At 44.7% G+C, this 6000-nt stretch overlaps 1 protein-coding gene across 2 annotated transcripts in view; it reads left to right on the top strand.

The window, feature by feature from the left end:
- The first annotated feature begins 239 nt into the window (after positions 1-239).
- sh2b2 (SH2B adaptor protein 2) overlaps positions 240-6000 on the top strand; it is a 51581-nt gene continuing 45820 nt past the window's right edge. For both annotated transcript variants that reach the window (XM_004911650.4, XM_002942266.5), the window contains exon 1: positions 240-390. The gene's annotated coding sequence lies outside the window, so the exon portion shown is untranslated. The remainder of the gene's footprint in view (positions 391-6000) is intronic.

The raw sequence follows: 6000 nt of genomic DNA, 5'->3' as shown, positions 1-6000 counted from the left end.
TCAGTAGGGTGAGGGGGGGTCAGTAGGCTGAGGGGGGGTCAGTAGGGTGAGGGGGGTCAGTAGGCTGAGGGGGGTCAGTAGGGTGAGGGGGGGTCAGTAGGCTGAGGGGGGTCAGTAGGCTGAGGGGGGGGTCAGTAGGCTGAGGGGGGGTCAGTAGGCTGAGGGGGGTCAGTAGGCTGAGCCGGGAGTCAGTAGGCAGCGCTGTGCGAATCTGGGCTCCGCCCCCAGCTGGGGGTGTGGAAAACAAGAAAGGGATTTGGGGAAGGTGCTCATGGCTGGGGATGTGTTATTCTCGCTACAGGGAGAGGGATAGTGGGACCATGCTGACAGCAAAGCACAGGAATTAAATCCCCAGCGCACCCAGAGGACAGAAATGATTCCCTTCACAGAGTAAGTGCTTTGTATTGCAAACCTCCCCCCGGGGTTTATATGGAACCTGCACATTTCTCCTTATGCTGGCCGATCTGAATGAGAGGGGGCTGTCAGGTGTTGGGGGGCGGGGGTCTCTGCCTATAGAATGGATAAACCCACTCACTGTACTGATGGATCATTTCTGGCTGCCGTTTTCCTATCTCTTCCCCCTTTCCTTTGTGCGGTATAATGTGTTCCATGGAAGCATCTGCCCGTGTGTAAGTGCCTGTAATTATGTGCATCGCTCATGTAATCCTGTTTAGCTGCAAGCCCCGCCGCTCTCTGCTCCTCACAGGATTTATGCGCCTCAGCTTGCCCGGGGCTGAGAGAGCTTGCCCGGGGCTGAGAGAGCTTGCCCGGGGCTGAGAGAGCTCGCCCGGGGCTGAGAGAGCTCGCCCGGGGCTGAGAGAGCTTGCCTGGGTCCTGCTGCTCTCCTGCATTATTTATAGAGGTTACAGTATGAAGCAGCTGATGGTCCTTTCAGGCAGATGTTGTTCTCTGTGCTGGGGGAGGGTTACATGTATGTCTGCTTCTGCTAGTGCTTCCTAATGGAGAACAGAGACAGACTGCTCCTGCTGCTGTGAGAGAGGGAGAGAGACAGCTTCATCTCCTGCACAGAGAGGGGAGTTCATATGGATGTGTGGAGAGCTGTCAATCAAAGACTTAGAGGCTCAAATGCAAGTGATAGAGGCTGGAAAGAACTTGATTTATAGATTATTGAGTTAAATTCTAAATACAGTAAATAGGATTCTGTTCCACAAGAAGGAAACACAGAAAGGGGGGCACTAGGAGAGCGGTCACATACTGTTGCTTGAGAGGCACATGGGCCCGGGTAAAATAGTAAAATATTCTGGCATAAAAGGAATTGGTTTCTTATTCTATATATAAGTTATAAAAGCAATAGCTGTATGCAGAACTGATGGAAACCAGGGGTGTAAAGCTCCAGTTTTTTGTGATCTACACAGTGTTAATACTGGGAGTTGTAGTTTAGCAACAGGGGACACCAGAGGCCCCCCCTTTAAAACTTCCATTTGAAGCAGCGTAGGGGGTTTTTCACAGTGAGGGCAGTGAGGTTGTGGAATGCCCTTCCTAGTGATGTTGTTATGGCAGATTCTGGTAATGCCTTTAAGAGGGGCCTGGGTGATTTATTTATAGGTCTTAAGAGCTACAGTTATTTGGTATAGGTATTGGTGGATGTATAGTTTATATATGTGAGTGTTAAGATAGGTATGTATGTGTATATTGTGCACTGTGGGTCATTTGGACTTTTGCTTTTGTTTTAAAATAACTATAAAACTCTGTAACTATTTACAATGTAACAGCTGGAAGGCAGCCACAAAGAAATGGATGCCCCATACATTAAACTCAAGACCGGGGCAGGCACAAGTGACATGGCTTAGAGCAGTGCTGTCCAACTTATTACATGTAGAGGCCAGATTCATTCTCATACAGCTTCTCTGAGGACCAGATTATATTAAAATGATGGTGTCATACAATGAAGTCTCTGGAGCCCTAAAGCAAACCATAAAAAACCTTTGGAGGACCACATCCCGCCACTGGGCATTTGGGCAGCCCTGGCTAGGGTTGCCACCTGTTCCGGTTTGACCCGGATATCCCCTTAAAAAAAATTAGCTGTACAGGTCAAAACCTTCTGCCCGGTTTTTTTAATATTCTGAAAACCGGGCAGAAACCCTCGGAATTGTGTCTGACAGAAGCAATAACCCCACCCCTAATGTCATCACGCAATGACGTTGGGCTATGGGTGGGGGCAGCGGCCGAGCCTTGGGTGCATTTACCTTCTGTCCCAACTTAAATTGGACGGTACACTCTGCTAATCAGTGACTTTACTCTTAATGCATCCTGTTTCTTCAGTGCTCTTAACAAAGTGTTTACTGTTCCTATTTATAGTTATAGATGGCCACAGGTTGGAATGCCCCTGGAAAATAGGAAGGAAATTATAGAATCCTAAAGCATTTAACCCACTGTGTAAAATATTAACCCAAGTGTGTAGTATAGAGTAGGCAGGCTTTAGCATTTAATCCCCTTAGCATGTAATCGCCAATCTGTATCCAGGTTCAAGGATACAGTTGGTCGGGGAGGCCTGCCAGGGGTGCCTATACATGGGCAGATAAGATGCCAAATTGGCCTGAAGGACCCAAATCAACAGCTGAAATCTGCCGTTGTATGGCCAGCTTTAGGGTGCTGGTGCAAAGGGTGTTTTGTCAGGATTTAAAAACAGTTGAAAAAGCAGTTGTTTAGTACTTGGTCTTCCTTTCAGGTCACATCAAGCGATTTCATAGGTTTTGAATTTCAGCTTTTCCTTCGTTACCCCCAAGCCACTGTTCAGGGATCTTGTTACCTGCAATTCTTTTTCCTTATGGCTTAGAGGTATGATTGTTTTCTTCCCAGGCATGAGTCTCTGCACTTCACATTACACACTTAGCACTGAGCAACAGAATAGAAAATACCATGGCATGAATATGAGGTGGAACAATCCCCAGTAAGCGATGGGTTATCCCCAGAACTTCATAGGTCTTGGCCTGAAATAACTTGTTTTCTCAATACAGAGTGCCCATGGGTAATATTTCCATTGCAAAAAGCCTATAGGACAGTGTGCCAGATACACATTGTTTCGACTGTTGTAGCTGAATTGGTATTTACTTAATCTAACAGCCTGCTAAGTATCTTAGCTAAATATTTCAAGGCAGTATCTTATTACCCTGATGGAAATACTTGAATGACTGAATTCCCCCAGAGGGCTGTATAAGGGAGGGAAAAGCTCTGACATGATGAGAAATTCATGGGATCTCTGTAAATGGGTTTACCAAAGAGAAGTGACAGTGTGAAGAACTCAGCCTTCTAAACACAAAAGGAAATGCTGTACAATTAGCAGTGCTAAGAGAAAGGTACACTGCTTTCCTGCGATTTACAGATATGGGGTACAGTCAGTGTCATCCTCCATTTAATCAAGAATTATGTGTGGTACAGTATTATACCATGGCCTCTCATGGAGTTCATATTCCCATGGTACTATCTACTCAGTTTAGCTCGCCCCATTGTGTGGGAACCCTGGTTCAAATGTTTGCATTGTGCATAAAAGAACAAGTAAATGTTGCACAGAGGTTGCTCTCCACATACATAGAAATTAGTTTAGTTTTATACATGTGCTGCACTTATTTTGTACCAATATTAGTCCATATTCCCTTTTATACATATTGCACTTATTACTTTTAGAATGCATTGCCAGTCAGCATGTATCTTAAATACATTGTCTCTCTCTCTCTTTGTGGCACCCCTTTTCATATTGAGCCCTTTGTGGCAAACTATCCGCTGATCCATCCATTTTCCTCTCTCTCCTGCCAGTACAGTGATTCGGTGGGTAGTAATTATGTATACAGTATTTAGCTTGAAAGTATCCATATTTAAATCAAATTAATGACTCTACTATTTCCTCATAAGAGTGTTGGCCCAGCTGAATGGAAGTAGTAATGTATTTATGGTAATCACTGGCATGAAAGCACATCCAGCCTCTCACATCACTCAGCAGATGGGTTTTGGTACTTGTGTGCTTTTCACACAGCTGTTCTGCTGTACATCATAAAAGCTTATCACCATCTCAGTATTGACTGCGGAAGTGGAAAGCGTGGCTTGAAGAACACGGTTGCACCAGCTCCTCTCTGCCACCCCTTTATCCTCTGACTGATGGGAGCAGGCGCTTGGAACAAAGGAGGTTGGGGCTTACATAGAAGTCACTGGATGTACCTAATGCTTATGGCAGCACAGCATATGCTCCTCATTGTCTCTGCTCAATTACAGTATTTTCTCAGTTCTAGGGGCCTATTTATGAAGCTGTAAAAAGTGTTTTTTTTTACTTACTGAAATAGTCACTGGATTACTGAGTTACTGAATTCAACCTTTCAAGGCTACTTATCCCCCCCCCCCCCCTTCACACTTAACTCTATTTATATAGCGCTGAAACATTTACACTTCTGATCTTTGCACATCAGTGTCTCACACAGTGGAACACGCAATCTACGGTCACTATCACATTAACACAACACATCACACACGCATACTATGGTCATTTTCATGAGGAGCCAATTAACCTGCTTGTATGGATTTGCTGTGTGGGAGGAAACCAGAGCACACGGTAGGAACACACACACACAAAGGGAACATACAAACTCATTGCAGATAGTTCCCTCATTGGGCATGAACTCATAACTGAGCCACTGTTCAATGCCAAATCTTTCAGCCCTACTGGAATTTGTTTTGAGTCACTTGTATTTATACCCCAGACAAGGGGGAGCAAGGAACATATTGAAGTGGGGTAAGGTCACAGCCAGGGTATGCTGTGGGGATGGCAAGAAATCACCTCTATTAACTTCATCAACAGATCAAGTCAGTGACTTATAGGCAGTTCCTTCACGTAACAGCTAACTGCAGACAGCTCCGTATTCATGGGGGTAGCCTCAGGTCTATGTACTCAAAAACAGACTGCCTAGACCTGCAGCAATTATTCAGGGATGGAAATTCTGCATTGTGCCTGTTTTTTGAGCCTTTTAGATTGGCACCTACACATTAAAGTAAAGGTGGCCATACACGTTACAATTACAATCAAATATCCATGGTGCTGCTACACCAAACGATGCACAAATATCTCATTACAATGATATCACCCACCTTAGGTAGGCATATTGGGGGACAGATCTGCTTGTTTGGGTTTTATAGTGTATGGCCACCTTAATCCTGCCTCTTTTCTTACCTTCTGTATATCTTATGCCTTATTCATTTATCTGTGCTGTAAACCCATTGCCATTCTTCTCTATTGAGAACTTTTAAAGGGCATGTAAAGTCTATTTTACTAGGTTAGGCACCCCCCAGTGAAACAGACTGCTGAGTTTTTTGTTCGGCTGGTGCTCCTGTTTGGCCCATGGAAAAGATACCTAACCACTGTGCCAGCATCTCCATACCCTCCTTCCTTCTATCTTTGGTGCTTGGCAATCTGCACATGCACAATAGTGTAGATCATACAGGTCTAGCGCACATGTGCAAACAGGGATTGCTGAAGTTAGAGGAATACTGTCATGGAAAATTCAAAACACATCAGTTAATAGAGCTTCTCCAGCAGAATCCTGCATTGAAATCTGTTTTTCAAAAACACGCAGATTTTTTGAAATTTCACATGGGGCTAGCCATATTCTTCATTTTCCAGGGTGCCACAGCCATGTGACCTGTGCTCTGATAAACTTCAGTCACACTTTACTGCTGAGCTGCAAATTGGAGTGATATAACCCCCTCCCTTTCCCCCACCCCCCCAGCAGCCGATCAGCAGAACAATAAAAAGGTAACAAGATAGCAGCTCCCAATAGATATCAGAATAGCACTCAATAGTAAGAAATACAAGTCCGGCTTGGGACTCCTCCAGTTACATGGGAGTAGGAGAAACAATAGGTTACCTGAAAGCAGTTCTAATGTGTAGCGTTGGCTCCTTCTGAAAGCTCAGACTCAGGCACAATGCACTGAGATGGCGCCTACACACCAATATTACAACTAAAACTAAGAATAAAATTTTAAATGATGATTTAG

The sequence above is a fragment of the Xenopus tropicalis genome, chromosome 2, assembly GCF_000004195.4.
Source record: "Xenopus tropicalis strain Nigerian chromosome 2, UCB_Xtro_10.0, whole genome shotgun sequence".
NCBI lineage: Eukaryota > Metazoa > Chordata > Amphibia > Anura > Pipidae > Xenopus > Xenopus tropicalis.
Note: the sequence above shows the minus strand (reverse complement) of the source record. Positions and strands in the feature narration are given on the sequence as shown.